This window comes from Anopheles coustani, chromosome 3 (assembly GCF_943734705.1).
Source record: "Anopheles coustani chromosome 3, idAnoCousDA_361_x.2, whole genome shotgun sequence".
NCBI classification, from domain to species: domain Eukaryota; kingdom Metazoa; phylum Arthropoda; class Insecta; order Diptera; family Culicidae; genus Anopheles; species Anopheles coustani.
Window position 1 is genome coordinate 8,827,115 of NC_071288.1, and position 18,369 is coordinate 8,845,483.

Here is an 18,369-nt window from a genome sequence, read left to right on the forward strand (position 1 = left end):
GTTACTTTCCGCACTGTTCTCGCTAGCTCTCTCTCTCGCTCTCGCTCTCTGTGCTCCACTAACACATGTGCTGCTCGACCGCTCCTGTGCTCCTGTGCTCCTGTGCTGCACTGCTGACCCAAGACACCGAGGTGCCAGGAAACCGCTCCGTTGGACGACACGGTTCACGGACGAGCTGGACAGGCTTCGCAAACGGCTCGGTATCGATTTTAGGTCGGTCGGTCGGCTGTGGTCCGCTGTCGTCAATCAGACACCGAAATGGATGTCAACCGGGAAACCATTCAGCGATGCACTCATTTTTACGAATCCGTTTTGGGGGAGACTTTTCTGTGTCGACTCGAAACTTGACGGGGGGGGTAGAAGGTGGTACCTGTAACACCGACACGGTTCACTTACACAGCACACCACATGTCACGGATCGGCCCTCAAACACACACACGCACGCGCACACCCACACACATACACCGGCCCAAAGGATCACGCACTACGCGCAAACAATTGCGAACACAGCTGAGGGTGGCAAAAGCAAACAGAGTACCATTAAATTAATTATACTAACAATCTCCTGCACACTTGCTCCACCGTCTGTTCGCTTCGCACACTACCACGCGAATTTCTTATGGCCAGAATCTTAACTTTCTCTTTGTGCAATGTCACTCGTCGACTTCCACAGCGATTTCCGAATCGAACACTTGACCGAACGTCACGCTCAAACGTCTGGAGAGCTTCTGGTGGGCTGGCACAGACTACGCCGATCGACTGACCGTGTGTTTTCCACTTCACCGAGAAGAAAAGCCGGAGAAAAAGCGAACCACAGGCACGGAAAACCTACTAGGGGCTATGTATGAAAGTGAAATCATGCCAACAGATGATGATGACGGCGACGACGACAAAGATGATGATAATAATGATGATGACAAGCAGATGAAGGAAGAAGCCGAATTAAATCTGAGAGTGAGAGAGAGAGGTTTGTCGAGAGAAAAATTGACGCGAGAGTGAGAGAAAGGACCTCTTTGTACACGGCTCTCAGTTCGCCGCTTTCCTCGAAAGAGGAAGCAGTTGGGAAGAAGCAACGTAAAACGGGAAATAGGAAAAGATTTGAAGAAGTATCGAAAAGAAATTGAGAAAAGGTTTTTCCCACTGCAGAGCAGTCCGATTGGGTGGAAAAAAGGGGGCTGCTTTGACTTGGCTAGACTTGTGATCGCCCTGCGGCCTCCAATCGATAATGCATGTCTTTTTTTTTCTTTCCACTAACTAATTTTTCACATATTAGCACCAGATTTGTGCCACTTCTACTGCACGTAAGTGGACACCCGAAACACGCACACTCACTAAAGGCTTCGGTTCACGGAATGCGGACATTGGGGCCAAGAAATTGGGTAAGAAATATTTTATGGGACACTATACATCGGAAACTGATTAGAAAAAGATTCTCACGAATCGATGCCACTTTCTCCGCATCAATTCCTCGGCTAAGGTTGGCTTGGAAAATTTGGTTTGTGCCGCAATAAACCTCACTTTTATGCAATTGTGCCCGGAGACACCTTCCTGCTTGCTGAACCTTCAGTGTAGTACCAAGGAGGGGAGAACTAAACTGTACGACGGAACTCGAGACAACCACTGCGCTGCGGACTGTAGCTGCACACCGAGAGTAATGACTGATGAGAATTTTCGTCCAGACCGACCGAGTGTCCTGTCTGCGGCGTATCCTCAAAGATGACGTTTCACGTATCGGGAAAACCCGTGCCGCGAGTACGGCTTGCTCGGAGAGCCAAACGCAACGGAGTTTTCGCCTCGTCCTCCTTCTCTTTTTCCCACGTTTGTACCGTCTCGCTCTCTCTCTCTCTCTCCCTCGCTCAATGCAATGCGCAACCCCCCGCGATATTGATGTGGGAAATTGTAGGGAAAATGCTCGTCTTCGTGTGCTAATGTGTGCGTGGCACCTTCTTTGACAGTTATGTTGCAACGCAGGACTTTTTCCGAGCATGGCAGTTTCGCCGCGATTTTCCACCCTATGGGAATAGGAGCGAATTTCCGAGCGACCCTTTACGGCGTTGGCGAGGGATTAATATTTTTCAAAACGAGGGTTGATATTGCATCCCCCTTGTACGCCGTTTGTAAAGTTTGAGTCGAAAAGGGGAGTGGGATTTTTGCAATTACATGCCGTTGCCATTTGTACCAGCAGGAAGATTGTTTCGGGGATTCGAGTACTGCCTTAAACATGATTCATTGAACAATGATTACTGGTAGAGGGACAATTATTAGAATGTGGTGGTTGTGTAATAACAACAGTTATTTGGTGTGGGGCTTTAAAAAATAATTCATTGCCCTTTAAATCCATGAGCAACACGTACTTGATATTTAAATGAACCGTATCTATGGACTATGGATTACATCTGTGCACTGGTACTCGAGTAGATTTGAGCAAAATCTGACACCGATAAGAAATACAATTAAAAGTAAAGTTTAGTTCAATTTTAATACATGTACGACTAAAAGTACTTCTGATACAAATCAGAAAGGATAAAACATTCAGGTTTATCTAACCGGATTTGTGACTTTATCTGATTGAGAAACCTGCAGTTTTCCACTTTGCTTAATCGGAACGATACTTCAAACGAGATTTCATAATTTAAAACTTCCTGGATTTATTTCGGAAAAATAATCGATGTGTCCATCACTAGACATAAGCTTTCAACTGAAAGCTTCCGGCTACAAAAGTTTCGCAAAATCACTTTACAGCGGTTGGCTATGTAGTTCAATCCGCTGTAAACACCGCAGTAGTTATTAAAGTTACAATGCACAGACGATGTGAAATCTTTGTTTGTAATAAAAAAAAAAAAACAAAAAAGTTTTGTGGCATCTAACTGCTGCTTTACTATCGAATCGTCTCCAAATTAAACTGTAAGTTCCAAGTTCGACATAGATTCGAAAAAAGGAACGAGTAACGGTAACTAGGTTTTCAGCCGTAGCTCCCATCACCAACATTGACAATTCTCAGAGCGGAAAGCGTGCCCTTCCTCTCTTTCTAACAAAAATCCTCTCTTTGAGAGATGGAATCTCCATTTGTTTTGTGACTAACACATCCAACGAAGTGCCGTGATTGGCTAACGAACCAGTAACTACCAATTCGCGAAATGCATTGCACGTGCGGATAGGTGTTTGAATGGATGTGAAACGGCATGAATGTGTTCGTCAAACAATTGATATTCCTCAAAATATTAACTTTGTAAAAATATTTCCTTCGACAATATTTTCTGTCTTCAAAAGACCTTTTATTTGAGGGGTCATTTGTAAAAATCGGTCGACGGACTAAAAAGTTACAAGCGAATTGGTTGTTTCTGCCATTTGTTTGGCTGGAACAACCCTAGCCGCCATTGCTTGCTCCTCTCGAGCAAAGCTGTCAGTTTCTCTCCGGCGTTCGACGAGTGCGGTTGGCAGCAGCGAGATTTTCTGTCGGTCGTGAGTTTTTCTCCGCCGAACGGGCAGGACACACAGAACGCATCCTTGCAAAGCGCGTTTCTGTCAAAATTGAAGACGGCAGTCCTTCGGCGAAGTGCACAAGTTGTGTTTTTACAATATTTATTTAATTATTTGCTACATAAGCGCGCATTTGCGTCCATTGTAAGCGGTTTTAAAGTGCTACGTCTCACGACAAGTGCATCAATCTCTGTGGTTCCCACGGTACAGTAAATAAAGAAATCAATTTCGTGCCGCCGTCATACATTTGTTGTGGTTTGCAATAGGTGCAGCTCCTTCGCACGTCCGTAACACGATAGGTTTAATTAGCATCAGCACAAACCTGGTCAGCAAACAACGGCATTCGGTGCCAAAGAACGCAGCACCAGTGGAAGTTTAGTTCCTCGCGAAGCACGGCAGGAAGTGGATTTTAATTCCATCGCAAGATTCCATCCATCGACTGGATGGGATGCGCGAGAGCAAAATAGGTGAAACAAGGTGGCCAAAGCGAAAGAGGGAGAATTTGTTTTGATGCTCGTCATCGCCGTGTCGCACGCGGTGTGTTGTTCGGTGCAGTAGTCGTGTGATGCTGCGATGCTGGAGTGCGTACGTGTTTGTGCGCGAGTGTGTTGATTAAAGAGATCATTTTCGCTACGAGGCGTCAAGGTGCTTCGAAATCACAGTAAGCTGCGAAGCAAGAACCTCGATTGTGCATTTGATTGCTTTCGAAAGAGTGTCGAAAGAGGAACAGGAACGCTGCAAGAGGCGGCCGATCATCGACATTTGGAACAGGTAAAGCTATTTTTATCGCCCCCTTTTTGACACCACAAATTCGACGGAACAGCAGGTCCTTTCGGTACAAATGTAGTCATTTTCTTCCCATAGTTCTGTGTTTGTGTGTGTGTGTTTGCAACTCTAGAACACTTGCCTTGCTCCTGTCAAATGTTCATTACATCGTCGTCCTTTTCCTCGAGGATGCGGATACCACAGACACACTTACAGCCTTCTTGAGCGACCGAAATGCGCATACATTCTATGCTGCTACCGTTTTTCTCTTTCCGATCATCCGTTCCTTTCTGGCCAACCGTACTCCCCGGCACACCACCGCGTTTCGTTTTAGCTTGTGCAGGCTGGGTTTATGAGTTTCCCCACGACGACCGAGTTTTTCCAATGTTTTCATTTCATCACAGCAACCCAAACGGGTAGAGAAGGGGCAGGTCGGGAAAAATGGTTGGCATATTGGCGTGGCACATATCATTCGCATTACTGTTTGCCGACCTTCTTAGGCGCTTCTTCGGTGCATCGTTCGTGCTCCCTGTGGCGTTATTGGAACGCTGATGCACCTGTGCCAGGGAATGCGCCATCAAACGGTATCGTGGAAGCAGGTGGAAGCCCTTAGGGGGGCTAGAAACCGGAAAGAATGTTGCTCTGCATCGACCTCGATGATTTGCTTTCCCGGTAGTATCGTCACGGTTTCGATTGAGCCTTCAACGTTGCAGTTCATTGATCGAACATCAGCGGATTTACTTGCAATGTTGAAGACGGTTATGTGCTAGGAGATTGGAAAATGAATTATTTATGCTATCATTCTAAAATCATTCTTTATTGTCGATTGATGTTCATTTTAAAAATATTTATTGTATATGTACTTATTTAAGTTGTTTGTTTAATTGATTTCAAATAAAATCTGTTAGGCATCCAACATTACGAACATTACATAATAGTTAACCTCACTTGTAACCCATAATTTTCTTCATTTTTATTTTAGTTCAACTGTTATGAAACTGAAACAAAATATAACATTGAAGTCCTGTAACTTAGCAACAACATATTTTGTATTGCGAAATTAAGTCAACCAAAAATAGCTTATGTTTAGAGACAGCTGTAGAGCTAAAAATCAATACCAAATTCTCCGTTCAATTATTTTATGAATCATTTCAGAGTGTACACTTTTGTCAAAGGGAATAAGAAACATGTAAAGTTACATGTAAACTTACATAAAAAAATGTCCTCTATTTAAGAGTCCTAGATCCATTGAATGTATTTTCCTGCAGCACAGAAATGAAATGACAGGTGAACAATATTCTACATGTTGTCCTAACACTGCTGTTTATTTTATCTACACAACATGGTTACAAACCGTCCGGTGTTGACTGCAACGTAAGCGTCGTGTTGATGCTCGTTCGGGAGATTCATATTGCGGGCCGGGCGTGCTTGCCAAAGCATATCGCATATCCATAACCGAAAACAACAAACTGCTTTTAGCCCGTTTCAATTGCAAATATGATTGTGCCTCGGTAGACGCCCTCAGCCTTCCGATGGATGCATTATATTGTTTGCCACCCGATATACCACCGGGTTTCCAGAAGGCTCCGGTGCTCGATGTCAAAGGTCGGTGTACCGGGGGGAGGGGGAGGGGAGAGTGGTTATGGGGAAGTGTCGCCGGCGGTGGCAGCATTATGCAATGTTGAGAAAAACAACAAGCACTCGCTGGCGGTATCGAGTACGAGAATCGGCTTGTGAGCAGAGGCACGTAATAACCATGCCTTCTTACCTGCCCGAGCAATATTTAAATAACTAAACCATGTTCCCTTCGCTCCTTCCATCTGGTTCACTGCCGCCCCCCGCTTGGCCGGAAAATGGCGACCGGAGGCAAGGACATCGCCGTATGCGCACCGACGAAAGGTTTCCTTCCCTGCTTAAGACGCTTACGAAGCCACACGGGGAAGCCATTGCGGGGCGTTTGCTTCTTATAAAGTTGCAAAAACCAAAATAAAACTGGAAAGGGACACGGAGTGAAAAACAAGCGTCCCCCCCCTCGACGCTGGCGGAATAGCAAACGACGGCTCAGCGCTCTTTCCACCTGTGCACTCGGATTACTTGCCGGTAAAGTTACTGTGTACGCTTGGCCGGGTGGTCCTTACTTTGCCACCCTCGGTTTCGCTCGCTTCCGGTTGCGCAAACCCAGCCATCCGCCCCTCGCCCCATTGGGCTCTTCCGTTTCCCGTGCTGGTTGCGTCAGTAGACAGCAAATTTTGGCGGTTGTTATCTGAAAACCCCCACCCTCCCCTTAAAACCCAACCAGCCTACTTTGCTCTGCTTTCGTTCTTTTTTCCGCACACATTCAATAACCGGTCGCAGTGCGCGCCCATAAATCGGCCGACTTCCGGTGGTGGGCTGTTGCGGCCACCTTTACCGAGGCTTAGATTAGGCTATCGGCCTTCATTGGATGGAAATTTGCCTTTGTTGCTTTCGGGAGTAAATCAGACACAATTTTAAATTAACCTACACCGGTTTGTTCTCCCGCTCCAACCGCATCCGCCGAGCCTCGTTGATCCACCGTAAATCGGAAAAAATACCCCCAGAGTTCTTTTCTTTTTTGGGGCCACGTTAACGAGTGGTGGGCTCATTACCATTTGCGTTGGTTTTTTTATTATCTTTAGCCCCCGGGCCTCCCTCCGGCAGAATCGACGGAAATGGCACTGACGAAAAACTCGCTGCGAGCGGAGCGGATTCCCAGTCGGAAAAGATGGCCACTCTTTGGCGCTCTTCGGCTCGTTTAGGCCGGTCGTTGGTCTTCGTTGGCACGAAATTAACGGTTAATCCGTTGGCGGCAAATTGACACTCGCGCACACCCTTCCCGCCCCGCTCCGCTCCGCGTCAGCCCTTTTTTCAGTTGTCTTTGTGGTTGGTGGGACTCAAGTTCAAGTCGCGGGTTCATTGCCGATGCGATAAGTGTTGCCACGAGAACTGTCTGGCGTACCCACTTTCACGTGCGTTTTTTGGGGCTGGACGCAATGTGGCTCAGTATCTACCTTACCTTGTTTTTTCAATCCTCTTTGCTTCTTGCTGCTTTTCGATTTCTCTATCTCTCTTTTCCTTACGCTTTGCATCGATGAGATGGGCTTCGTTTTACTTTAACATTCCACATCAAATAACTAGCTCCGGCGCAGTGTTCCGCATGGTTAGCGATGGTAGTGAAAGGTTGAACCGCTTTTTCGAGTGAGTTGGAAATGGTCAAGTGGTACTTTCAACAGACGGAATATTTAGGGAAAGAAAAGAAGCTTTTATTTAACACTTTTGGTTGGTTCTCTTTCATTAGCTTCTCTGCTAAAGCATTTGTTGGAACCACAGTCAATCGGTATGCTGTTTAATATTACTTTATTCTACAAATTTCAACCATCCTGATAAAGGTGCTTGCCAGCGAATAGTTCAAAGCATTAACCATTTGCATACCAAATGGATCGCCGAGAGCGTCGAAGATTCCGCAACGATTCGTTGCTCTACTTTTGTTTTAATGCCAAACGGTACAGTTTTTCCTCGGGCCGGACGCGCACAGCTGGCGGTTGTGGGGCGATTTCCGCCCGCTGGGAAACTGAATTCGAGGTCAACCAGAACGAACGCCCAGTACCGGCTGTTGACGAGTGTTTGTTGCTTCCCCGGTTTTTTTTCCCCCATCCTCTTCTGGGGTTTACTTTTCGATCGCTTTATTTGTTTGTTTATTTGCTGTCGAGAGAACTTTCCTTCCCGCGAGCATAAGAAACCCGGCATGGACGATGGTCCATCCAGTTTGTTTTTCTCCCCTCTTTTTAATGGTTCGAAACTAAGAACCGCCTGCTTACAGATGGTTTAACCCGAAAATCAGTTTGTGTAAGCAAGTTACGAAAACATATTTAACGCACAACGAGCGAGTGTATCATTTTAAAATAATGTTACAAAAATCTCCATCGACGTCGCGAGTACTGCGCAATTGCCACAATAAAAACGCGACATCATAAAACAACACCACAAAAAAAATCGAACAAATAACCAGACGGTGATCTTTTCAATGGCGGCTTCGGCACGACTAAATACAATGTTGTTGTACCCGCTGGTGGCACTTAAATCGATTTGTTCGGCTACAATTGTTTCTAATGCTATGTATCGCTCGCTAAACCGGAATCCGTGACGTTCATGAGTGTTTCCTGATGGCGTTTTTCTTTCCGTTGATTTTATTGGTATCTGCTACGCTACGGCTTCAGCCGTTCGGTCGTTTGTGAAAATTCTCTGCCATCCCACCCTTTGAGCACTTTGGGCCCGTTTTCCCACGACCTCCCCTCCCACCCACTATCGGGCGTTGCAGTAATTTCAAAGAGTTTTCCAATGTATAGCATGGCAGCGTAAGGAAACAAAACAACCAAAACGCCCCCCCACCCAACCTGGGATCGTCCACGGTCCACTTCGTTCCGTTTCGTTTCGAAGAGAGCTTAAAAAAATTGGGCCATATTCTATGCGAGGCACGTACTGTGAAAAGTCACGACTTTGCTAACACAGAACAAAACGGACGGGGTTTCCCGGCGCTACGGGGGTCGGTCGGTTAGGGTTGCTGATTCCGGTGGCCCCCGGAACCTCACCCCCGGTGGTTTTCCACACATCTTCCGGAAGTTTCACGCTCGTCGCACTGTGACTGATGGCGCGCTTGAATGGCCAAGGTGCAAACGGAAGCCCTTCCTCAACTGAGGGGAGAGAGATAGAGAGAGAGAAAGAGAGAGAAGGAGAAAAGGAGTGTAGCAACGGATCGGTTGGATGGTGTTCTAAGCCAAGCCCTCGATTCAATTGGAGGTTAATTGCTTGGAAAGCGAACTGAAACCAGATTGCGAGTGAGTGCAAACAAAAAGGGAAAACGGAGCAAGGGAAAGGGAGGTCAAAGGGTGCCAGAGATGGCAGAAAACAATAGGGAGCGCTGGGACAACCGTCACCGAGGCGCCAAGTGCAAGTGCAAGTGCACACGCACACAAAAAAATGGGGCGGTGGGGGTTCCATTTGGCTCAGCAGAATGGACGGGAGTGCATTGTTGTGCTGTACTTAAGGTTAGAGCTCAGGGAACTCTTCTGCGGCTTTGCAGCATTTTCGTTTTCAAGCTCTTCCGAGCTCTTTTATGAGACTTCAATGTAGAAGCTTATTTGTGGGTTTCGCACGACGACGATGACGGAGATATGACTGTAAATAATAAACTAGCCAATCAGAAGGAAGCTTTCCTCGTTTTGTCATTTGCTGTTAGTGAAATTTGTACGATTTCTAGGTGTTTAACATTGTTTATGATTTAGAAAAGTTTGAGTTATTAAAGATGTTTTGTGACACCGTTTCATTGGGCCTAGAAAAATTTGACTGTTTTTAATTTATTCCATCGTGAATTCAAGTATTCTTTTGTGCTAGTTTCTTCGTGCAGCATTTAACCACGAATTAACATTAATTAAAACAAACACTCCCTATTGCATACCCATTCCGTACACTCTTCGGGCTTTGGCAAAATGAATAATTTCGGCTCCACAAAATGTTCGCCCATGGTACGACATATATTCCGCTTCCTCGCAACCGAAGCAGATGAATTTCGGAGGTCGAGGTCTGCACCATGGCGTATCATAATTGGATGACGGATCAAATTGGCATTTCAATTGGATCCCGGCCACTCAAAACGGCCGCTTACCCCAAAAAACCCCGCCATACCGGCGAAACCCCCTCGGGATGATCCTCGCGCTCGATTCGCCAGTCTGAATTCCTTGGAGAAAACATGGAGCAGAGTGGAAGGTCTCGGTCGGACTCGGCAAACCTTCGGGCCCCCGGGAGCGCGATGCTTGCTTGCTTCCGTGGGATATGCATTAATCAAACGAATTGTAAACAAAAGATCAATTACACCGGAACCACTTTGGGGTTGGGTCGTCGGTCGGAATAGCACCGACCGGGGGTTGCCGGGTGGAAAGATTTGAGTCAAAATTAATTTGTTCGCGACCGGTACGGCTTCGAAACCAAAGCAACGGCGAAGCGCGATGGCCATAAGATGGTTGGTTTCATTATTTTTCAATTATGTTTTACGGCTGGAGTAGACACATATTACTATCTAAAAACGTTTTTAAAAAATGAAAAGGAATATTCAAAGATTTCCCCAACCTGGGAAAATTATTATATAAATTGTACGTATGTTATAAAATAAATTAAAAAAAACGACTATTTCAATTGGCTTACAAATGGATTTGCCTGACCTAATCCTTGTTCAAATCATACTGCCATGATCCCGCAACATACGAGACTTTTTGTGAACTATAATCTTTACGTGGAAACCTTAGAAGCTTGTGCAGTTTTCGTTCATTTGCACAGTTTTGCCTGGGAAATATGCCCGATGCGGGCGGAGTTTTCCCGCCCTCTCAACGCAGGCAGCTGAAACTGTTCCTTGCAAGAATACTAATGAAGTTTGGTGGAAAGTTTCGTTCGGCTGCGGGCATAAAGTTGTCCGACGGTGTCGATAGGTTTTTGATCCCACACAACGGTGGGAACCGTCTGGGATCGAGTCGAGGATTAGTGGCGAACGTGAAACAGATGAGCGAAATGAAGATCATTTGACTAAGTTATTCTTACTCACGTACGGCTTCAATAGCTTAACTTTTGCTCCAGCATAAGAGTTTAGTTATTTTCCATTATTCGAGTTATATTTGAGCGAATATGAAGAGTGAACATTAGAAAAATTGATTATTCTCTCTTCGATGAGCGATAATATTTCCTTCAATTATCAACTTCTTACATTGATCATATTATTTCCCCTTAGGGTTTATTAATTTGCGTTGAACAATTAAAAGTGTACGAGAAGGAAAACGGGATACGATTGGAGGGTAATCTATTTTGCTTGAAATTTCCTTACCAAAAACAAAGAATGTTCGGTGTAAAAATTTATGGATCAATTGTTCTGTGCAAGTTTTACGAGCGGGCTTATTAAAATCGCGGGCGGGAGTTACTTTACTATTCGCGATAAAATTGCAACGAATATTTCCTAATTGGCAAAGATGGTGGTAAGAATGGTTTCTAGGGCCTGTTGTTTCCTCGCTACGAAACACATCTGCCCCTTCGTCCTCTAAGGCGCTCAGGAAAAGATCCCTAGCAAACTTATTCTTCCAACTTGCATGCGGCGAGAAGGTCTTACGATGGGAAGGGGAAAGGAGATTAATATTTCCCGTTTCAGGGGGCCTCCAAAAGTCAACAGAACCTTCGACAACGTAGAACACAACGGTGGGGTCCTCTGGTTCAATTACATTTACTCCACAACGACGGCGGTTCCTATCTTTCTCGCGATGGGAGTGCTTGTTTTGGGAGAAGTAGGTAGTACTACTTGTCTTGCCTTTAACATTGGCGTACCAGGCTGAGGAAAGTTGTACAGAGTGCTGCTGGGAGGCAAAAATCGACATGGCTGGTAGAATTTTATGGGAAAAACCTCCCACAAACCTGTGAAGATCACGCGGAGGAAAATTAGAGAGAGCGGGAGAAGGAATAAATTAATTAATACATTTCGCGAATCAATTTACACTTTCGAGCACAATCTTCGAACGCAGCGTAGTTCATTCAGTTCGCCGGTAAGAGTGTTATGCTTTTAAAAGTACCCCTTTTCTCCTATGCACCCTAGAACAACGGGTTTTCCATGCCATGTCCCGATACTCTCTGCACAGTGAACTTCACCGAATGTATTTCCCAAAGTTTCACTCCATGCAGAATGAAATAAACTTCGATTCTGGTGTTTTGCAATGTTTTCACGCGAAGAACAAAAGGAAAACCCGTCGGGGAAACGTTCGATCACAAGGAAGCTCGTAGTTAAAATGGAAAATCATTAAGCAACGCTACACACCCAACGACACCCGGGCTCCATTCGTCTGCATGCACCTAGCAAAAGTTGGCGAAAATGGCTGCATTTCAACCACTTGTGCCCAACTTTCCTCTTCCAGCACGTCGTTCGGCGTGCAATGGACCGAAACCCATCCGGTCGAACATCGCATTGAATATCGATTACGGAAGCAGAACGCGATCGCTTTACGTTTCCGTCGTCACCTAGTTTGTTTTTCTTCTTTATCTTTAAAGTTGGTTTTTTTTTGCGATGACATAGTTTCAGCTGAATGCACGACAAGAAGTTTTCCTTCACTTTGTCTTCGGCGTTCGGAAATGCATCACCCACCTTCACATTTCAATCGGTTTAAAGTTTATTGTTGCATTATGCAAGACCTTTCTTTCTACGTTTTCAGTTTTGATCAAATGCTCCCTGACATTTTTAACAAAGCTCTTTTTTTATATTAATAGTTATCTTTAACAAATAAAAAACAAATTAATCGTTTGCTGACAGAGAAATTTCCCTTCACTCTCAGTTTTTTTAAATTTAAAAACAATCACTACATAATTCTACATTTGTGTCGCCAACTTATTTTACACCGTAAGGCAAGACTGAGCCCAACATCTGCTTAAAACATTGGAACCGCGCTGCGTAGAATGGGAAACTATAATCCTTTTCGCTGTAATCCCTTTGTCATCAGCTGTACTTACCACTTGGAGAATAATGAAAACGGACAATTTCTTCAAGCTCTACCGAACGCGCTTTCCCGCTATCCCGTTACATCCATTACTAAAGACGATAGAAGTCGGTATTTTCCGCTATTTTAACCGACAGATAGAAAGTCGGACCATCCCATCCGCTGTTTATTTCCTTCTTGAAAAGAAAAATGTCAACAACTTTATTGATTTGTTTGCTCGGTTCTTCAACGCGAACCGGTTTCACGAGGGCCGGTGTTTGGCGGGACCGGGTGGATTTGTGAGGATTTTCCGCTCCGCTCAACTCCCGGGCTCTTGGCTTCTCAGCTGCCCCGAGCGCCCGTCTGTTTTGATATCGCTGCGAAGAAAATGCACGGATAATCATTCAGTGTCCGTTAAATAGTTGGTGCAAGCTAAATCTCCCTGTGGAAATTTGTTCCGTTCTTCGCTAAGGGCCAACGTTAGCGATAGAGAAGGGTTGTGGTTTGTGATGGGATTTTTTTCAGCAGCGCCACGGGAAAAAAATGTGAAGAATAAACCGTCGATCATCGGTACCGCCCAACTGTTGTTCGTCAGGCCACCGGATGATGAAGTGCGTTCGATGAATGGGAAAATTGATGCCCAATGACGCCATGGCGCGGGCTTTCCCGGAATAACAAGATTGATGAATGAAACCGGAGAAAAAGAGACAATGGAGTGAGTATCGGGAGAAATGGGACGCTTCAACAAAATGAAGAAAACTAACATGAAAAACTCCTGACCATAACATTGTGAAAATCTTGGTGTGCTCGTTGGGTGGGAGGGTGGGGGCGGTGGTTCATTTTTCCACTGATGAGCCGGAGGAAATGAATCGATCAATTTATCGAACAAACAGCGAGCCCAATCAATCTTTCTCGTTTGCTAGACTCCTTTCAACGGCCGCTTCGGAAATGCAGTTCGCTAGGCAACTGCAGGTGGAAAATTCATGGCGTAGGGATCAAGCGTAAGCCCAACGGCCCGGAGATGGAATGTATAGAGTGGTTATCTAGTAAATGAAGAGCCATGCCTTACCGGAAGGTTGCATCAATTTCGTGGAGATTTTCAGGATTCGGTGATGCGTGTATTCCCATTTTCCTGGATCAGAAGCGTTACGCGTGCGTTCACTGCAAACAACACAAGCCCCAACGCATGTTCACACACGTTTTCCGAGGTAATTTTCCACCACCCTTCCTTCGAACTTCGCACTCCGGGAACGTTGTGGACGCCCTTGTTGTCTCCTTTTGTGCCTCGGTCGGAATCGGTGGTTTCCACTTGTCTGCAGCACACCAAACCGCACCGAGTCGTTACCAACGCCATTGCGGCTGCTAGGATAAATATTTTCATTTTACGGATTTTCACCCAACGTGCTGACGTCCCGCAGTGAAGCGGCGAAACGGCGCAAGCGGCCTGACGGCGGCAATGGCAGGTAATAAATTGGAATTGGATCCCGATCGCATCCTTTTTTTTTCCGCCGATCCGTTGTTATTCTTGGGAGTTTCACTTTCCACTGCAGTGTTCGAACGAGCCAGCGAAAGGAAAAGAAATAATCCCGATTAATTTGTAGGATTCGCTTCTTCTTGTAGACGATCGGTTTTCTAATTGGCAGTTTGTGCATTGGGGACAAACAAAAACCTTTTTTCCCCATTTTAAAACGCACCAGCGGCAATGAGTTTCCATTCTCTTTGGTGCACTCGAACCTCCGCTGCTCCGGGGTCTCCGGGGACGGCAACAACTACTGGAATTGAGTCGTCCATAGATTGTGTTTCGGAATCGTGTTTCGTGTCATCCGGGTGTTTTGTTGTTGGCCGGTCCTTTTCATTATCTTTTCGAAACCTACAATCCGTGTTGCGTAGGTTTTCGGTTTAATCCTACCCACGTCGAGTGGGAAATCCCTGTGTGTGTTCATTCATTTATTTACTTTCTGTTATCCGATTTCATCGGGCCCGTAATTAATCATCCGCGTATCGTGCAATAATTGGCCGCTTGCGCACGTGTCTGTGTGAAAGTGGAGGTGTCCCCCAAAGGGAGGGGGGTGTATGTTGGTTGCGTTTGTCGAATTGTTGTGTTTTTTGCGACGGACATCCGGGGCCGGCCGACGTATCACCCACTCACCCCGCCCTTGGGCTCATATGCATCGCCATCCCGATTGTGGATCGTTCTGGAAACGGAGCTGGCCTCTGGACCGGTTGAATCCCGAACCCGGTGCTCGTTCGGATCTTGACAACCGAATGGGCTCCACTATGCGCCAGTGTGTTAATTGGACGCATCAGTAAATTGGTTATAAATTAGTTTTCTCCCTCCGCCCGTCCGGCATCTCATCTCCAGGGTTTCCCCTTGTAGTCGTCTCTTTTGGCGGATTCATTTTAATTAAGATGATCTGACCGTAGAGGTCAGCTTGTCGTTGTGGAACACGTCGTTGTGTGGCACGTCGTTGTGGAAACGGTTCTGAAAGGAACAGCGGGTGTGATTATTTCGCCATTCATTGTAGAAACTGTTCGTTGCGTCATACAGACGAGAAAATGTTGATCTTTGTTCCATTTGAAGTTTATTTGATTTGATAAAGTATAGCTAAGATCACCAGTTCATTTTATCGATTTAGTTCCGCTTCTTTAAAAGTGCACAAAGAACTTTTATCAAATGGTAAAATATCGTCCAACAATCAGGTCCAAAATAACCTTCTTACATTTCCCGTTTAGAGTTAGGTCATTATCCTTGATGGTGCTTCGGAGATAAACGAATTGCTAACTCTTTTTCCTTGCGTAAACGAAAGTAGGCTAAAAGAGTGCTTCAGTTTTTTCCTTTCCGATAGACCGAAAAGAGATCTCACAGACGAAATCGAAAAAAAGGCGCCAACCCCTTAACTCACCTCACGATAGCACAGAAGGTGCCTATCGATAATAGGCTCTTGATAAAATTCTAATTTATAGCACCGCCGAGACGATGCAAGCGGACATCGAGGCCGTGCCCGACGATAAGCGGCTGACGCTCTCGCCATAAATATGTCAACTGTTTGCACTGCGACCTCTGTCGCTTCGTGGAATCGGACAGGAAGGACTAGCTTCCCTGTTTTCCATGGCCGGAGAGTTTGAACCTGGGAGTGAAATATAAATGAGGCACATTCGGTGACGTCCGGTAAGGAAATGGATACAGAAGGGGGTGGTTTAATTAAGCAACTGTCACAATTGGCGTCCGAAAAGTGTCGGTGGCCCAATTTTTGGGGATCTCTTGGTCGCGGATTTATGCAACAAAGAATCCCAAAGCCCAAAATGTTTCCCTCCAACACTTCTTCTTCTTCTTCAATGGCCCGCTCGCAGTTGAGCACGTCGTGCTGACATGGCCTGGTCACCAATCGTTCTCCAGGTAGCTCGGTCCATGGCTGCAGCCCTCCAACCCCGGTCGCATCCGATGTCTCGCAGGTTCTGCTCCACTTGGTCCATCCACCGAGCTCGCTGAGCTCCTCGTCGTCTCGTGCCGGGCGGGTCGCTGGTGAGCACCTTCTTGGTGGGGCATGAGTCCGGCATCCTCATGACATGCCCCAACCAACGAATCCTGCCGGCCTTCGCCACCGTCAGGATGTCCGGCTCGCCATACAGCTCAGCTAACTCGTGGTTCATTCTTCTCCTCCACACGCCCTGCTCGTACACACCGCCAAAGATAGACCGGAGCACGCGCCTCTCGAAAACTGCGAGGGCGTTGGCGTCCTCCGTGAGCAGAGTCCAGGATTCATGCCCATAGAGAACGACCGGTCTTATCAGCGTGCGGTATATGACACATTTCGTGTGCGGGAGAAGCCATCTGGACCGCAGGAGTTTGTGGAGTCCATAGTAGGCACGATTCCCCTGAACAATGCGCCTCCGGATTTCACAGCTCACGTTGTTGTCCGGAGTTACGACAGTGCCGAGGTAGCAAAACTCCTCTACTACCTCAAGTTCGTCGCCGTCCACTGATACACTGCTCCCCAGCCTGGCTCTGTCACTGTCAGAGCCTCCGACGAGCAGGTACTTTGTTTTCGTCGCATTGATCATTAGTCCAATCCTTGCGGCCTCGCGTTTCAGTCGGGTGTACGCCTCGCACACCGTCCTAGTGTTCCGCCCGATGATGTCGATGTCATCCGCGAAGCCGAGGAATTGGAGAGAGCGGGTGAAAATCGTGCCACGGATGTCGAAGCCCGCGCTTCTCATGACACCTTCCAGAGCGATGTTGAATAGAAGGCAGGAGAGTCCATCACCTTGCCTCAGACCCCGGTGAGATTCGAACGGATCCGACAGCATGTTCGAAATCCTCACCTTACACAGCACCCCCTCCATTGTGGCCTCTAACAGCCGAACCAGCTTCTCGGGGAAGCTGTACTGCCGCATGGTTTTCCATAGCTCCTTCCTGTCTATGGTATCGTAGGCCGCCTTGAAGTCGATGAAGAGGTGGTGCGTCGGGATCTGGTGCTCCCGGCACTTCTGGAGGATCTGCCGTAGAGTGAAGATCTGGTCGGTGGTGGATTTGCCTCCAACAAACCCAGCTTGGTAGCTTCCGACGAAATCTGTAGCAAGGGGCGCGAGTCTGCAGAAGAGTATCTGGGATAGGATTTTGTAGGCGGCATTGAGGACTGTGATGGCTCGAAAGTTGGCACAGTCCATTCTGTCACCCTTCTTGTACACTGGGTGGATGACACCCAGCTTCCAGTCCTCCGGTATCCTTTCCTGCTCCCAGATTTTCACAATTAGCTGGTGCATACTGACGGCAAGCTCTACCGAACCCATCTTGAATAGTTCTGCCACCAGCCCATCGCTGCCAGCTGCTTTGTTCTGTTTCAGCTGCTTGATGGCACTAGTGACTTCGTCCAAGGATGGTGGGAGCACCTCGTCATCTACCTCCTGGCTAATGTGCTGCTCAATTCTGCCTGCGCCGCTGCTGGACTCCCCCAATTCCGCTCCGTTCAGGTGTCCGTCGAAGTAGCACTTCCACCTTTCGATCACCTCTCGCTCGTCCGTAAGAATGTTGCCCTCCTCGTCACGACACATTGCGACGTTTGGCGTGTAGCCGCCTCGTGTCTTCTTCAACATCCTGTAGAACTGGCGAGTTTCCCCCGACTGAGTTAGCTGCTGCAACAGTTGTTCATCCGACTCCTCGAAGCGGCGCTTCTTGCTCTCGAAGAGCCGGGTTTGCTGTGTCCTCAGTCGTTTGTAGTGTTCCACGTTCTGACGGGTTTCGCGCTGCAGCATTCGGGCGCGCGCTGCGTTCTTCTCGGATAGTGCCCGCCTGCACTCGTCATCGAACCACTCTTTCCTCTGGTTACGTGGCTTATGGCCCAGTGTCTGCTCGGCTGTGCTGCTGATGACTCGCTCCACCATACGCCAGTGGTCATCGAGGGACATCGTGGCGGTCGCGTTGTTGTCCGGTAGCGCTTCCCCAAGCGCTGACGCGTAGCCCTCGGCAACAGCAGGTATTCGCAGCCGATCCGTGTTTAGGCGTGGGGTAGGCTGGTGACGCAGTGTATTGACAGCGCAGAGCTTCTGCCGTGGCTTCACCATAACCAGGAAGTGGTCCGAGTCGACGTTTGCGCCCCTGTACGTACGTACG

General features: G+C 47.1%; 1 long non-coding RNA gene across 1 annotated transcript in view; it reads left to right on the top strand.

Annotated features, from left to right (window-relative positions):
* Positions 1-3,776: 3,776 nt before the first annotated feature.
* Positions 3,777-18,369, top strand: part of LOC131260723 (uncharacterized) — a 63,575-nt gene continuing 48,982 nt past the window's right edge. The window contains exon 1 of the long non-coding RNA XR_009178170.1: positions 3,777-4,251. This is a non-coding gene — a long non-coding RNA (uncharacterized LOC131260723). The remainder of the gene's footprint in view (positions 4,252-18,369) is intronic.